Source organism: Mustela lutreola, chromosome 17 (assembly GCF_030435805.1).
Source record: "Mustela lutreola isolate mMusLut2 chromosome 17, mMusLut2.pri, whole genome shotgun sequence".
Lineage (NCBI taxonomy): Eukaryota > Metazoa > Chordata > Mammalia > Carnivora > Mustelidae > Mustela > Mustela lutreola.
The window spans coordinates 9,356,559-9,374,372 of record NC_081306.1 but is presented as its reverse complement, the minus strand read 5'-3'; the positions used below and the strand labels follow the sequence as shown (position 1 = coordinate 9,374,372).

The window sequence follows — 17,814 nt, the reverse complement described above, 5'->3', positions numbered from 1 at the left end:
ATCAGTTGCATTTCTATACACCAACAACAAAACAGAAGAAAGAGAAATTAAATAGTCCTATTTACAATTGCACTCAAACCCATAAGATACCTAGGAATAAATCTAACCAAAGAGGCAAAGGATCTATACTCATAAAACTATAAAGTAATCATGAAAGCAATTGAGGAAGACACAAAGAAACCTAGAAACATTCCATGCTCATGGATTGGAATAACAAATATTGTGAAAATGTCTATGCTATCCAGAGCAATCTACACATTTAATGCAATTCCTATCAAAATACCATCAACTTTTTTCAAAGAAATGGAACAAATAATCCTAAAATTTATATGAAACCAGAAAAGACCTCAAATAGCCAGAGGAATGTTGAAAAAGAAAGCCAAAGGTGGTGGCATCACGATTCCAGACTTCAAGCTGTATTACAAAGCTGTAATCATCAGTACAGTATGGTACTGGCACAAAAACAGACACATAGATCAATGGAACAGAATAGACAGCTCAGAAATGGACCCTCAACTCTATGGTCAACTAATCTTCAACAAAGGGGGAAAGAATGTCCAATGGAAAAAAGACAGTCTCTTCAACAAATGGTGTTGGGAAAATTGGACAGCCACATGCAGAAGAATGGAACTGGACCATTTCCTTATACCACACACAAAAATAGACTCAAAATGGATGAAAGACCTCATTATGAGACAGAAACCCTTCAAAATCCTTGAGGAGAACAGAGGCAATAACTTCTTTGACCTCAGCCACCTCAGCCACAGCAACTTCTTCATAGAAATATTGCCAAAAGCAAGGGAAGCAAGGGCAAAAATGAACTATTGAGACTTCATCAAGATCAAGAGCTTTTGCACAGCAAAGGAAACAGTCAACAAAACCAAAAGACAACTGACAGAATGGGAGAAGACATTTGCAAATGACATATCAGATAAAGGGCTAGTATCCAAAATCCATAAAGAACTTATCAAACTCAATACCCAAAGAACAAATAATCCAATCAAGAAATGGGCAGAAGACATGAACAGACACTTCAGCAAAGAAGACATCCAGATGGCCAACAGACACATGAAAAAGTGCTCAACATCACTTGGCATCAGGGAAATACAAATCAAAACCACAGTGAGATATCACCCCACACCAGTCAGAATGGCTAAAATTAACAGGTTAGGAAATGACAGATGTTAGTGAGGATGCAGAGAAAGGGGCCCTTCCTACACTGTTGGTGGGAATGCAAGCTGGTACAACCACTCTGTAAAACAGCATGGAGGTTCCTCAAAAAGTTTGAAATAGAGCTACCCTATGATTCATAATTGCACTACTGGGTATTTACCCTAAAGATACAAATGTAGTGATCCAAAGGGGCACGTGCACCTGAATGTTTATAGCAGCAATGTCTACAATAGCCACATTGTGGAAAAAACCTAGATGTCCATCAACAGATGAATGGATAAAGAAGATATGATATGTATATGTATATGTATATGTGTGTGTGTATGTGTGTATGTGTGTATGTGTGTGTGTGTATATATATATATATATATATATGATGGAATATTATGCAGCCATCAAAACTCCCCCCAAATCTTGCCATTTGCAATGATGTGGATGGAACTAGGGGGTATTATGCTAAGCAAAATAAGTCAATCAGAGAAAGACAATTATCATATGATCTCTCTGATATGAGGAATTTGAGAGGCAGGGTGAGGGATTGGGGGGGTATGGAGGGAAAAAAATGAAACAAGACAGGATCGGGAAGGAGACAAACAATAAGAGACTCTTAATCTCACCAAACAAACTGAGGGTTGCTGGGGATGGGGGAGTAGGGATAAGGTGGTTGGGTTATGGACATTGGGGAGGGTATGTGCTATGGTGAGTGCTGTGAAACGTGTAAGCCTGAAGATACACAGACCTGTACCCCTGGGGAAAATAATATATTCTTCATATATATATATATATATATATATGTTAATATAAAATAAAAATTTTTTAAAAATTAAAAAAAAAAAAAGAACAGGCTCCACAGCCCCTCTGTGGAGGGTCACCACTGCCACGTCACAGTCTGAAGCGGGGTCCCACCCACCCCGGGTCTGTTGCGTGCCCTCCTCAACCTCAAGAGAACTGGAGCTGTGTTGGGAGAAGAAAGTGGGTGACAGGTGCCATTTCTCCCTTTTCCCATTTTAACGCCATGTCACAAATAAACAGTCCCGGTTTCCTTTTTGAAGAGCCTGATGTGCTTAATTTGGTTGAACCACATGGGGTGGGCTTGGGAGAACCAAAATAGACCATCTGTAAATTACTCAAATGAATCCAGAAGCCATCCTACAAGCCCTTACAAGCAGCTTGTACAAATGCTGCTCTGCTCTCTACCCAGACAAAAACTCTCTCCCCTCTACCCCCCCGGCCCCACAGCCTTTGAAAACCACTAGGTTCTAATCAGTAAAAAGGAACTCAAAGAAAACCATCTGGGACAAAGGACACTTTCTGTGAAAAACAATAGCCTGGCTCTCCTGGTCTACCAGGAGACATCTATCACGACATCTATCACATCTATCACGAGACAGATGTCATCGGACATTCGGAATGGTGCTCGGGCTCTCACACGCCTAGCAGAGGCTTCCAGATGTCACTTTCCACGAGGTCTGCACAAGGCTGCTCTGTGCTTCCCCATCTTTGTTCTCACAGGTCGCGAGAAATCTTTTGTCTCTTCACTTACTGCATGAACAACATTAAAATAGGAATGGATTGTTAAAAAAGCAAAACTCCAACGACCATCCCAGCCACACTGCCTCACGCCCTCTAGTCTCTGTTGCCTCCACCCTGTCCCCTTTGGAATTCTTTCGCAGTCCCTGTCAATACACAAAAATATTACTTGCATAACTGCCCTGACGACACAGGCACATTCTGAACCACCCCCCAAACTTAAATGAACAGACATGCTTGTTTCTCATGTTAGCACCTAGACATCATAAGTATCTTATTCATTCATTCATTCTTTTTTTCTTTTAAAGATCTTATTATTTGAGAGAGAGAGAGAGATACAGTGAGAGAGAGAACACAGCAGGGGGTTGTGGGAGAGTGAGAAGCAGGCTTCCCACTAAGCAGAGAGCCTGATATGGGGCTCGATCCCAGGATCCTGGGATCATGAGCTGAGCCGAACAACTGAGCCACCCATGCGCCCCATCATTCATTCTTGAGTTCTTTGCCCAACATGGGGCTTGAACTCATGACCCCGAGATCAAGAGTCACATGCTCTACCCACTGAGCCAGCCAGGCGCCCCATTAGTTTCATTTTTAATGTCTACACAGAATATTCCATTAGGCTAAAATACTGTAATTTATTTTAACCATTTTCCTATTGCTAGGTACTTAAGGTTATTTTTAATGACCTAAGTGGGCATTAAATGACCTAAAATTGGCCACTAGACTCTTCTTTTAGATTATATCCTTTTTTAAAAAAAGATTTTTATTTGAGAGACAGCATGAGAGAGAGTACAAGCAGGGGGAGGAGCAGAGGCAGAGGGGGAAGCAGGTTCCCCACAGAGCAAAGAGCCCAATGTGAGGCTTGATCCCAGGACCCTGGGATCATGACCCAAACCAAAGGCAGACACTTAACTGACTGAGCCACCCAAGCACCCCAGATTACATCCTTCTAATAAAACCCACTAGTGATATTATGGGGTCAAAGAGTAGATCAAGACATATCAAAAATGTTTTTCTGCTGATATTTTTCTGCTGCTCAGTATGAACTGCAAGACCAGCTAAAAGGGCTGAACTTCATTTCATGACGACCAGCAGAAGGAAAGGACAGAAGTCTCCCCACAAAGCCACCAGGCCTGAATACTACCATTGTGACCGGGCATGGGATCCAGTCGGGCTGCTAAAATATTTAGTTTGAATGACTATCTAGTCATATACTGATGTAACTGCATTTCCTCTTTTGCACGGAAATGTTGTTCTTTCTGGGTGAGTTCAATGCCCTTCTGCATGCCCGCGTTGTGCCTGGTAATATATATTTCAGACTGGACTGTGTCTGTCTTTTATGGTAAAGCTTTCTAATGATTCCTGTCCCCTGGAAATCTTATTCTGGATTTAGTTTGTATTTCCCTGGCCACTTTCATGTTCATCGGCTCTTTATACTCTCTCTTTCATGAAAACTCTGTTCATTTCTTTGTGCCCATTTTTCTGTTGGGTATTTGTCTTTCTCTTATTCATTTACCAAAAGGCCTTTAAATATTATGGATACTACATTACCCATAGGTTATGTGTTGTTATGGGTTGAGTTGTGTGTCGCCCTGCCCCCGCAACCAAATATTCATGTTTAAGTCCCAACCCCCAGGATCTCAGAATGTGACTTTATTTGGAAATAGCATCCTTACAGATAGAATTCATAGGATGAAGTCATATGGGAGTAGGATGGGCCTTTAATCCAGTATGACCAGTATCTTTATAAAAGACAGAAACTGGACACAGACATGCGTGCACATTAGAGGGAGAGCTATGCGAAGCATTAAGTTATGTTTCCAAAAGCCGTGGAATTATCAGAAACCAGGAGAGAGGACTCCAGCAGATCCTTCCTAGAACCCTCAGAGGGATTATGTCCCTGCTGACATCCGGATCTTGAACTGCTCGCTAGCCTCCAAAACTGTGAGACAGTAAATTTCTGTTGCTGAAGCCACTCAGCTCGGTTTTTAGTACTTTGTTACAACAGCCCTAGCAACCTAATATGTGTGTATAGCAAATATATTTTCCCAGTTTGTGGCTTGACTTTTAATTTTTTAACCATATTTTCTGATGAGCCGAGTGCAGAATTTTAATGTGGCAGAATGCACCCAATGTCTTCTTCCACGGCTTGTGCTTAATGACTTTTTTAGAAGTGCTTTGCTATGCGCAAGTTGTAAAAATAGTCTCCTTCTTTTCCTTCTAAAGGTTTGGCCTTTCAAGTCTAAGTCCTTGGACCATCTGGACTTGGTTTTGGTGTATGGTGTGAGGTAAGGCTCTGTTTTCATTTTTTTATTTAAAGATTTTATTTATTTATTTAACAGAAAGAGATTACAAGTAGACAGAGAGGCAGGCAGAGAGAGAGAGAGAGAGGGAAGCAGGCTCCCTGCTGAGCAGAGAGCCCGATGCGGGACTTGATCCCAGGACCCTGAGATCATGACCTGAGCCGAAGGCAGCGGCTTAGCCCACTGAGCAACCCAGGCGTTCTCTGTTTTCATTTTTGAGGCAGTAACCATCTTTCCTCCTGTCTTTCTGCCCCACAAGACAATGACCTCCTTGAGGGTAGTGATTTTACGTTACTCTGTACAGACAGAGTCCTGATGAATGCTGACGCAGAGCAATGTTTGTTTATATCCTGCAAATGAAGCTAAACCTTCCAGAGAAGACAGGAGAGCAGCTCAACGGGAAGATACGGAGTTTGGGTCTAGCATTCAATGGCCATCTAAATTCAGTCAACGTACTGCAGATGCACTCAAGCATCTCAAGAGCGAGATCCTGACTCTATTGTAAATTGAGCTCTTCCTGAACATCTTATAGCCAAGCTGTTTGTTCTAAGAGAGATTGCTCCAGAACATGCAACGGTATCCACCCAAACTGGAAAGGACAGCATGAAGCCTTGTTTCCTACCACCCAGTGTCTGTAACAAAGGACTAACAGTGGATACAAATGACGTTACGGAGAGTCCCCCTCAAGCAGAAGAAGCAGCGGCCAGGATGGGCCAGGGCACTCACTGACAAGGGCGGGGAGAAGTTCTACCAGGTAAGGGAGGACTTTTTTTTTTGAAGATTTTATTTATTCATTTGACAGACAGAGATGACAAGTAGGCAGAGAAGCAGGCAGAGAGAGCAGAGGAAGCAGGCTCCCTGCCAACCAGAGAGCCCGATGCGGGGCTCGATCTCAGGGCCCTGGGATCACACACGACCTGAGCCGAAGGTAGAGGCTTTAACCCACTGAGCCACTCAGGCGCCCCTAAGGGAGGGCTTTTGAGCCAGCACAGCCCAGTCCCCAGGCCCTATTTCTATCTACTCATTCTAGTTCTGTGCAACATGTCCCTCTCTGCTTCTCTGGGTCTCACCATCATCTCCCAACCTCAGATCCAGCCCAAGCATCCCATGAGTAGTTATTTACAGAGTATCCACCACACGGAGGGCACAGGGCTGGCACACAGTGGGTGCTCCATGATTATCCTGATGGTGCTAGACACAGAGGACACAGCCGTGAGCATGACAGTCCAGGTCCCTGTAATGCAGTTCCTGACAGTGAGCATTATTTAATTAATTACCACGCATGACTAATGGATACGGGATGACGTCATTAGCACTGTGGTGTGTGCTCTGAAGAATAACAGAGTGCTGTCTTCCCAAGACACCCCCTGCAGAAGTAGGGACAGGGGTCAGAGGGCCAAGGAACAGGCACAGACAATAACCCAAACGGCCAATATGGACAAGTGACGGGGGTAAGGGGGCCCGGGGTGAGGGGTGGGTGCAGACCTGAGGCTGGGGCAGAAGACAGGTCAGTTCCTGCTTTGTCGCCAGGTGATTAGTATGGACTCACCTGAGAAACAGGGAGCCACAGAAGGCTTTAGGCAGGCAGTCACCTAATTAGACCTAATGTTTTAAAAGGACTTCTCTGGCTGCACCTCGTTGCTCCTCTGCCGTTTCAAGCCACCTCTCCTACCGACTCCGTCTTCCACTCACGTTGCGCTTACCTGCTTTTCCAGTACCTCTTGTAACAGACTCTTTTATGAGGCTCCTGGACTTTTCGTGTCCTATAATTTCTGCGGGGAGGGACCGCACACTCCATGTTTTCACGCACCCCTTTTTTCTGCCTAGCATTTGGCAGAAATTGGGTTAGGGTAGTTGTTACACATTAGACTGTTTCCATCAAAAGACAGGCTGAAACCCTAACCCGTGACATCTGTGAATATGATCTTATTGGGCCATGGGGATCTGGTCATCTGTAATTAAGACGAGACCATACTGGCATTGGGTGGGCCCTGGTGTCGTTATAAGAAGACAGGCACACATGGAGAAGAACATAGCGTGACAATGGAAGCAGAGTCAGGTGATACGTCTGGAAGCCGAGAAGTGCCGAGGACTGCCACGCCAGCAGAAGCCAGGAGAAGGGCATGGAACAGGATCCCCCTCGATGCCTCCAGAAAGGAACCAACTCCCGCCAACACCTTGATGTCGGACTTCCAGACTCCAGAACCACGAGAGAGCCATGAAAAAATAAATTCCTGCTGCAGTGGTATACCACCCGATTTGTGGGAACTTGTGACGCAGTCCCGGGAAACTAACATGGCGACAGATCAGGCAAAGGACTGAGGTCACAGTCCTACATTTCAATGCCAGCTCTAGCACATACTGCCTGTGTGGCCTTGGACTTGCTGCTGAACCCCTCTGGGCCTCATTACCTATCCTCCTGGGGAAAACGAGGGACGTAACAGACACCCCCATGAAGTTCTATAGTGGGGAAAAGCTCTTCTTGAAATTCCTGTTGATTGGATGACCGTGCTCCCTCCCAGCTTCCAATTCTTGGTCTTCATTGTTCTCAATCCCTTTCTTTTGCTCTTAAATGAAGTTTTCTCCAGAATTCAACCCCTAGGGAATTCAACCTTTTCTTCCTACATTATCCAGTGTTACTGGGCGATTCTGTGCCAGGCCCGGGATTCTGAGTCCTTTCCTTTATCTCCTCATTTAATCCGCACCACAGGCCCCTGGAGAGGGACTAGCATTATCCTCACTGAGCCCATGAGTAACCGGAGACGGAGGACAGCCAAGGTGTGTGCTGGACATCACAGCAAGGAGGCGGCAGAGTTGCTGCGTGACACAGTAAGAAACACATACTTGGTTTCTGTCCCCAGTTTCTGGCACACAGCTCCTAAAACCCTTGGAATTTCTGGGGCAGATAAGAGTGTCCTCTGGATGCTAATGAGATGACTAAGGGCTGGGGGTCCCCAGATAGCTTCAAGAGGAAGGCTGGTTGCCAGAGAGACAAAGGCACATTAGAGGGTTGTGACTCTCTTGGCCCCAAACCCCATCCTCTAGAGAGGGGAGAGAGTAGAGGCTGAATTCAATCACCAATGGCCAATGGTTTAATCAACTGTGTCTACGTAATGAAACTTCCATTTAAAAAAAAAAAAAACTCCTAAATAACAGCGTTTAGAGAGCTTCTGTGTTAGTGGAACACATTAAGGTACCAGGAGGGGGGTGGACCCCAAAAGGGTCCTGTGCCCCTGCCCCAATACCTTGCCTTATGTTTTGCTTTCCATCTGGCTGCTCCTGAGTTATATCCTTTAAAAAAGAAACAAACAAAAAACAGGAAAATGTCTAAGTTTTGTGAGCAATTCTAGCAAATTACGGAACCTGAGGCAGAGGTCAGGAGACCCCCTGATTGATAGCTGGGTTTATCAGAAGCATGGATTCACCTTGGGACTTGTGACTGGCATCTGAAATGGGGGCGGTCGGTGAGGACGGAGCCCTTCACTCAGTGAGTGTCAGAACTGAGCTCAGTTGTCAGACAGGTGCCCTGAAAGTAAGGGTGTGTGTGTGTGTGTGTGTGTGTGTGTGGTGTGTGTGTGTGTATGTGTGTGTATGTGTGTGTGTGTGTGTAATAGTGCTTCTGAGGGCAGCCGACATAAGAAAGGAAAAAAGCGGGGCACCTGGGTGGCTCAGCAGATTAAGCATCTATCTTCGGCTCAGGTCACGATCCCAGGGTTCTGGGATTGAGCCCCTCGTAGGACTCCCTGCTCAGGCTCTCTGCTTGCTGCTGGGGGGGGGGGGGGGGTTGCCTCTCCCTCTCCCTCTGCTCCTCCCCCACACTCATGCACTCTCTCGCTCTCTCTCAAATGAATAAAACCTTTTTTAAAACCCCGCACTTTCTCTCAGTTTCAGGTTTTAGGGAGCCCTACAGGCAGTACGTGTTGTTTTGGTCTATTCGGCATGCCTCTCCACTTACTCTGGTCCCAGAACCTCTTCGGCTGTGGTTTGGGTGGGGCTAGGCCTGGGCATCCGACCCCATCAGACAAGTCCATGGAGCTCTGCTCAAGAAGGTCCCAGAGCTGCCCGGGGGCCTCGAGGTTCAATTATTCCTTTGCTTCTATGAACTACTCCACCACCCTTCAGGACGGCCTTCTTTTTCTCCCAGAAAGCCTGGTATGAATCTCGGCTCTCCTACTTATTCTGTGAGCAGATTCCCCAACTCCCCTGCCTTTGTGTTCTTATCTGTGCAATGGGATCGTAAGAACACCTAGCAGGCCGAGTTGATGAAAGAATTAAATTGTTAATAAGTGGGAAGAGCTCAGAGCCCAGCATTTAGTATGTGAATCTGTTATCATTTTATTTATCCTTTCCCTTAAGCCGGCCAGACTCAGTTCTGCTGCTGCTGGAACTGAAGACCCTTCCCCCCTTAGGGCTCCCCTCATTTTCACCTTGTATCCTAGTGATCCATGGCCATGACTGTTTCTCAGAGGCCACTCCAGGAATGGACGTGTTGAGGTCACCTCAGTTCAAGCCCTGGCTTCAACATTTACTCCTTGAACATCTGAGGCAAGTCATTCACTGGCCAGGACTTCTGTTTTCTCATGTGGAACATGGGGCTGATCACTGTACCTCACAGGCTTGCATGATTCAATGGGGTCATGTACAGAAAATGCTTCCCAAGCACCGACAGGCTTGGTCACCATTTGTTATACTGAGAGTCTTGAAGGAAGGGACCGGGTCTCACGCTTGTCTGTAGCCCCAGAACCTGCCATGAGAACAGCCTCAGTCCATGGCGACAAGCCCCCTGAGACCGTCCACCTCTCCTTCTCGGAGCAGAGCCCCAACATTCTCCCTAAAGCTGCCAGACACCTGGGCCGCCCCAACATTCTCTCTGAAGCTGATCGCCAGACACCTGGGCCACCCAACCAGCCAGCTGCTCAAGAGCTCCAACCTCATCTGCTCAACCCCAGCTGGGGTTGACGAATTACTTGCTGGCCAGTGTTGCTTTAATCTCCTTGGTCACACGGAGTCCAAGTTCCCTGGCTAAGATTTCAGCACCACGATCACGGTAATGATGGACAGCAACATTTCCTCACGGCTTACCAGCAGTCAGCGCACCTGATGTGAGGACCTGTACTGTGCTGGGCCGGTGTGAACACGGCAGGCATAAGCAGATGCCACCCTCCCCACAACTCTTGAGCTCCAATTTGCTTTTCCTGCCATTTTCCACGGGAGGAAGCTGGGCCTCAGCGAGACAGGGTGGAGGCCGGGAGCAGACGCCAGACTGTGAAGTCAGACTCCCCCATTCACTAACTGCACAGCCCTGGGCGAGCTCCTCAGACTTTCTGCGCCTCCGGTTTTGAATTTAGCTTATTTTAAACTTTTTTAAAGATTTTTTTTTTTTTTAAGGTAACCTCTACCCCCAAAATGGGGCTTGAACACACGACCCTGAGGTCAAGCATTGTATGCTCTACCAACTGAGCCAGCCAGGCGTTCCCGTGCTTTGGGTGTTTAAAATGAAAAGTGGGGAATAATGACAGTCCCTCAGGGATTTTCAGATGTATATGGAAAGCCCTAAAACAGGGACAAGCACAGGAAGAGTCAGCAATTGTCATTATCAGCAATAGAGAGTAACCGCCCAAGGTCACACAACAGGAAGTGGCTGGGCTCCGGCTGGGCTCCTGCTGGCCTGAGGACTGCGGGACTGTGGGGCTGTCCTCTTCATATGGCACCACTGTATACATACGTCAAGGCTCTGCACTTTCAGCCTTGAGCAAACTAGCCCCCTGGTAGCCCCAAAAAACACCCTGAAGAAAGTACACTATGGTCAGTGATGTGCAGATAAGTGTGTAGCCCTCCAGGAGGGGAAAGGGCTCCGAGTAGTAGCATGGGTCCATTTCCTACACAATGGCTGACTTCAGTGTGAAGTTAATCGGCTTGTGAAATGCTTGAAAATTTACAATTAGCTCTGTGAGCCAGGGGAAGCTGGCTCCAGCACACGATATATAACCCTCATTTTATAGACAAAGAAACCGAGACTTAGAGATGACACGGTAACTCTCTGGGCCCCCCACCTCTAGAGGGTATAAAGGCCAGGACTTGAACTGAAGTCTGTATGTTCCAGGGCTCTCGGGCACCACAGATCCTTTCCCTTGTGAGGTAAAACACTGTGCCACAGAGGTAAGACCTCCCACCTGGAGGCCTAACTCGTCTCCAAAAGCTATCGCTGAAAGCTGTGTGACCTTGGACAAGTGACTCAACTGCTCTGTGCTGCAGTCTTCTCATCCAGAAAACAGGCTCGGACCAAACCATCTCTCGTTCCCCTTCTAGTTGACATCATAACCAGGAACCAAAAGCTCATTTTGAGGTCTGAGATGTAAACTCCATCTCTACTTCAGGAGGAGGAAAACACGAAGGACCACATGAAAAGAAACTTCTAGTTAATGCTGCCTTCTAAGGCTCTGGCCTGCGCCCGGCACTGGCTGCACAGTGTTGCCAAAACACAGGTGCTCACCAAAACCTAGGCGGGGAACCCTTTTAACACACAGAAAGGCCAGCATCCTATTGAACGAGTCAAGGCTGACAGCAGCTCAGGGTAAGTTAAAGAGGAATGCTCATTAAAAAACTGACATTTGCTTTGTCCAGGGCTTCGCCCGTTCAAGTATCTGGCGGCGAGCGATCTCAAGATCCAATATGCGGTCAGGAGGGGCTGGCGGTGTGTGTGTCACTTCTGGCAGTTTCCAGGTTCTGGGCCCAATCAACACACAACTCTGGGTGTCTGGAGTTTTCCTTCTAAAAAATGTGCTAAAATTCTTTCTATCTCTATCTGCCTGGGACACGGTAAGGTCAAAGTAGCATCTCCTGAAACACAAATCAGAACCTCTGGCCCATTCCTCATGGCCTCCGCCTTACTTGCTTCCCAATGTCTCCTTCCTCTTTTCGGCTTCCTCCCTCTCCTTCCCCGCACGGGAGCTCCCAGTTAGTCCCTACTCGGTGTATATTATACGCCAGGGGCTTTGCCTGCCTGATCTTGGTTTATCAAGATGGAATATAGTGGAGTAGAATGGCTAACAGCTGGACAGCCTGGGTGCAAACCCCAGGCCTGTGGCCTTGGGCACGTTACTTAATGCATGCCTCAGTTTCCCCATCTATAAAATGGGATGGTAACAATTGCTAATACAATAGAAATGCTTAGCCCCATGCCTGACACAGTGAGTACTAGGTCAGAGTCAGCTCTCTCTATTGTTATCCTCACATCACTGCCCCAACTTCCCATGCTGTAAGCGTTGCGTTATTATCCCTGACAGGTGAGGAGTGGGGCTCCAATTCACACAGCTGGTAAAGGGTGAAGCCGGGACCTTCACCAGGTCCCAACTCCTCTAAAGTTAATCCCCTTTACACAACAATATTTATTCAATTCAGAAAACATCTAACGAGTTCCTTCCCCATGCCAGAAGCACCGAGAATACACAGAAGCAGAAGCCGATGTTATGGAGAGTCTGGCCAAGTCTTAAGCTGTACATCAACAGGATACGGAGGGGGACATCCCCTGCTGTACCCAGAACTGGCTGCCTGGGCCCACAGCTGGGAACAAGGGACAGGCACTAAGGAGCAGACAACTGGTGGGGCCTAGCGCCTCGCTCTGGGATTTCTAAAACGCAGAGACCAGGTCCCGCAATATTCCAAACCATCCCTGCTCCCTGCCTCTGGGAGCAGAAGAGGAGACACTGGCTGAGTGGGGAAAGCTGAGGACTGTCCCCGCCCACCCAACCCAGCGCCGAGAGAGATGGCTGCCAAGAGATTCACTTGCAGAGATCACACGCCCCTGAAGGAAGGAGAGACCAGCACCTTCTCCACAGGCATCTGTTTAACCCGGAGTCTTACCCGTCTGCTTTTCAGCATTCTGACCGGATGAGAGGAGGAATGGAGAAGTGGCAAGCAGAGGGAAGAGAGAGCAGAGATCTTGCACTCGGAGCCCTCACAAGAGTGAGTGTGGGGACGCAGAAGGTGCCTGACGCCCGCGGGCCTGACCACATCCCTGCCAGAGACGGAGCTCCCTACTGCCAGCCCTACCTCTCCCCGTCATGAGGAGTCTCTGGGGGCCACCAGAGTCCTCCCTCTCCATGTCCATGAAACAGGCTGCAGGAGCCCAGGGAATTAAGGGTTTCTGGAAGCAGCCCTCAGCCTCCACCTGCAGGGAGCTGATGAGGAAAAGCTCGGGCGCCATCACCCCTATACTGAGTGCCCAGGCGGATCACGACCCAGGTGCCCAGAGTGGTAAACTGCCCTATAACACATCCTCCCGCTTCCCCTGTGGTTCTTCTTGGCATCACCCTGAAATACAACACTTGCACTCAAATCTTGGTCTCAGGATCTGCTTCGAGGAGAGCGCAGCCTAGGTCAGAGACCACTTGCCCAGGGCCAATGTGCCCTCTGATTGGGACCCATCCTGGAGAGCGCTTCCCCCAGGGAAGGAAGCCCAACAGCGAAGAACCATGAGGTACTCTCCTCTACTTCCAGGAACTTCCAAAGAGTTGACATTCGCCGGCTACCAGGGCCCTGCCTACTCAGCTTCTTCAGTTGGGGAGGTTGGCCAGGAAAGCGTTAGCCTGGGAAGCGGCAACACAGAAAGAAAGAACCGCAACCATGGCAGCTAAGTAAGAAGACATTCACCCTTCCTTTGCCCAAACCATGCTCACTCGCACTGCAAGGCTCCTGAGTAATGGCCACCGGCCAGAATATGGACGTGGAACCACATGGTAGAATAAGAACCAACCTTCTTCCATCATGTGGGCAAGGGCGGGACTCAAGGAAGGACGGGCCCCTGAGAATCCTCCCTGGGACTTCCGGAACTCCTAGAAGAGAGGACCTCTCTTCCCCCACGTATGTCCTGGTTGGTGGAAGGGAAGCCTGGGCCAACTTGCGGCCGCTTTTGCTCCTGTGCACAGGAAGGATCTTCCTGAGAAGAAAGATGATGGAGGAAAGCCCAGTGGAGGAACACTGCAGCTGAGAAAGATTCCCAAGGCATAACCTGAACCCCCCCAGACCCAATGGCACTGGAAAGCCCACGTGACCACAAGCCTTCCTCTTTGGCCAAAGCTAGCTTGAGATGGGTTCTGCCAGGTTTAACCAAGATTCCTGATATAAATAGACATTTTGAGCGCCACACAAGGAAAGTAAATCTCTTTATCTCAAGGTTATGCAATTTTTTTTTTCAATTCCTCAATCAAAAAAAACAGCAATCCCACACTGACACTTGTCTTGGTTCCCAAATCAGACTGTCCTGTGGACATTTTAAAAAATCCAGTCAGGGACGCCTGGGTGGCTCAGTTGGTTAAGCAACTGCCTTCGGCTCAGGTCATGATCCCGGAGTCCTGGGATCGAGTCCCACATTGGGCTCCCTGCTCAGCAGGGAGTCTGCTTCTCCCGATGACCTCTCTCCTCTCTCTCTCAAATAAATAAATAAAATCTTAAAAAAAAAAAAAATCCAGTCAGTTTGGTGCTGCTGAGGAAAGCCATGCGCACACCCCTTGAACTCTGAAGGCTCTGTTCAACAACACGTTCCAAGCAAACACAGAATTCCTTCTAAGATAACTCCAAAGGGGGAAGGAAGCAAGGCACATATTCATATAAAAATGTGGTGATACTTAGGAAAAATGCAGTCTTATCCCACTTGACTTACATAGGCTAGATCAATTTACAAAGTCATTGGCCAGGGCTTTCTCCTCAATAGATTATGTATGGGTGTAGGCTTAGACTCAGGCTCAGGTTCTATTTCCCATTCCAACTGTGCAACCATGGGTTAAGTACCTTAACCTCTCTGAGCCTCAGGGTCCCCCATCTATGAAATGCAAGTGTCATTACCATCGACCTGCTGGGGTAATGTAAGTGTTGCACACCGCCTAGGTTCTAGGATGTGTGAGGACCCAGAACATATTTACTGCTAAATGTAAATCGTTCAATCTTACTTGGCAAAGGCAATATACACAGACTTCGCTTCCTAAGCCACGGGGCCCCGAGTGCTAGGCACCAAAAACTGAAAACACGTTCTTTCAGTCAGAGCAAATCTCAGGTGAAAGCAATTTTCTGAAACATAAATATCCAGCATTCCTGTGTGCAAATGTCACTTTTGACGTAACACATTTTCTTCTTCTGAGTGCAAGTCAAACATTCCTCCTCAGTGGAAAATCTGGCTTTGTAATAAAGGATACTACACGCCATGCAACACAGAATTATCCCCCAAGAACTTTAAAGAGCATTCCAACCTGAGTCTTCTCCTTCCCAAATGGCCCCATCAAACATAATCCTGATGGCAGCCGATGTTGGCCACGCAGCTCATTCAACCACCACAAGGGCCAGCCAGTGGCAGAGCCACACTTCTGAGCCATATGTCCGGCTAGGACGGCTAGCCCTTTTTACTTCCCTCTGGCCACTCAGCATCGCTCAGCATGCACCCCAGCCCAGCTGCACCAGAATCTCCCCGCACGTTCACTGAAGTGTGATTCATCCAGGACTCAGGACCTTGGAATCAGGGAGGCCAAAGTCTGGGAGCCTCTGCCCCTTGTGAAAAGGCAAGAACAGCCAGCATGACAGCAGAATCCCCACTCTGTCAGGCAGCCTTGTTTACCGCGCCCCCAAAAGCTGGCATTGAACGTCTAAGGGCTGGTCCTGGGCCTTCTAACCGTCTCTCCCACCTGGCCCCTCGTGCACCTGTACCTCACACCAGGTCTAGGACATCACCCCCTGCCTACAAGACTGCAGCAAATCACTCCTAACTGGTGCCTCTGTTTTCTTCTCTCTTTGCACTCCAACATGTTATTATAAGAACTGTCAGATCCAGAAAAGCTGAAAGATCTGTACAGTCCCCTCCTTTATACACATCACCCAGCTTCTGCAATGCAGCTATTAATAATTCTACATTAATATTTTAAAGCCATGTTATACTTGCCTTATGGTGCATCTAATGATCTTTTTCTTTTTTTTTTTTTTTTTAAGATTCATTTATTTATTTGAGGTGGGGGAGAGGCAGAGGGAGAGAGAAAGTCTCAAGCAGGCTCCCTGCTGAGCACAGAGCCCGATGTGGGGGCTCAATCTCCCTACCCTGAGATCATGACCTGAGCCAAAATCAAGAGTTGGCCTCTTAACTGACTGAGTCACCCAGGCGACCCTCCAAAGATCTTTTTTGGAAGACATCTTAAAATAGGCTACAGACATTGGTAGACTTCCCCCTGAAGCCTCAGCAGGCATGTCAGTAGCCTGAGCTCAATGCATCTTTACAGCATCCCGCTCCCCCGCAAATAACATTTACACCTAACAAGATGCACAAACCTTACATGTACGTGATGAGTTCGACAAATGCATAACTTGTGTACCAAAGGCCTGTCAAGATGCAGATCATCACTATTCGTCCAGAAACGACCCTCCTGCTCCCTTCCACTCAACCCCCTTGGGCCTGACTTCTGCTTAGCATGATGGTTGCTCAGAAACATGTTCTACTTGGCATGTTAATGACATTCACCCGTGTTACTGTGTGTATCCCAGTGCTTTGTTCCTTCTTATTTCCGAATAATGCTCCATTACAGGAATATACCTTGGTTTGTTATCCTTCATCCTGCTAATGGGACACCTGGCTGCTTCCAGTTTGGGGACCTATGACAGGAGAAGGTGCTGGGAATACCTCTGTGTGATTTTTTTGTGTCGACATAATGTGATCTCTCTTCGGCAAATACTTAGGCGTGGCAGTGCTGGATCATGGAGGTAGATAAATGTTCAGTTTCACAAGAACTACTATCACATTATACCCCTCTGCTGTCTGAGAGTTCCGGCTGCTCCACGTCCTCATCGACATTTGGTGTTGTCAGTCTTTGTAGCTTTGTAGCTTTGTCAGTCTGTAGACATTCCAGGAGGTGGGTGTGTCGTGATATTTCGCTGTGGTTTGAATCTGCAGTTCTCTGACTGGCTAACAACGTCAAGCACCTCTGCATGCACTTAGAGACCATCTGTATGTATCTTCTTTTGTGCAGTGTCTGTTCAAAACTGTTGCCCATTTCAAAATTGGGATATTTTTCTTGAGAAGGAGAAAGAGAGTGCAAGCAACAGGGAGGGGCAAAGGGAAAGAGAGAGAATCTTAAGCAGGTTCCATGCCTAGCACAGAGCCTGATGAGGGGTTCGACCTCAAAACCCTGAGAATCACGACCTGAGCCAAAATCAAGAGTCAGATGCTTAACCCACTGAGCCACCCAGGCACGTTTCTTTCTTTCTTTCTTTTTTCTTTTTTTTAAATTTTTGGGTCATTGCTGTTCTTTATATATTTTGGATGTAAGTATGCTGTCCCCCAATGATTTCTCTCCAGGGTAGCCTGACAGGGTCACCTGTCCTTCTCAATTCCCCAGGGCTTGCCATCATACTTACGAATAAAACTAAAGTCTTCACCTATACCTTTAAGACTGATGTAAAGTGACGTTTTACACCAATTCAACTTCATCCCCTATCGTACTTTCCCCCTCACTCTACTCTAGTCACCAAGATGCCAAACTGGCTCCTGCCTCAGGGCCTTTGCACTTCCCAAAGCCACTATTTGGAATGTTCTTCCTCCAGACATCCTCCAGGCTCATGCCCTCACTCCATCTAGCTCTCTACTTAAATTCATCTCCTCACCCACTTAAAATAGCTTCCTCACCCTCACCCCCCAGCCATCCCTCTCCAGCCCCTCATCCTACTTTGCTGACTCTCTTGGCAATGACAGTGAAACCCAGCATTATTTGTTAAATCATTTATTTGCTACAAGTCTCCCTCCACTGGAATGTAAACTCCACAAGGGCAGGGACTT

The 17,814-nt window shown here is 47.5% G+C and overlaps 1 protein-coding gene and 1 non-coding gene across 16 annotated transcripts in view; both read right to left on the bottom strand.

The window, feature by feature from the left end:
- Positions 1-17,814, bottom strand: part of SYT17 (synaptotagmin 17) — a 134,379-nt gene that overhangs the window by 94,819 nt on the left and 21,746 nt on the right. The window lies entirely within an intron of this gene.
- Positions 3,204-3,276, bottom strand: TRNAK-CUU (transfer RNA lysine (anticodon CUU)). Its single transcript has one exon. It is a non-coding gene; the product is annotated as a tRNA-Lys (tRNA).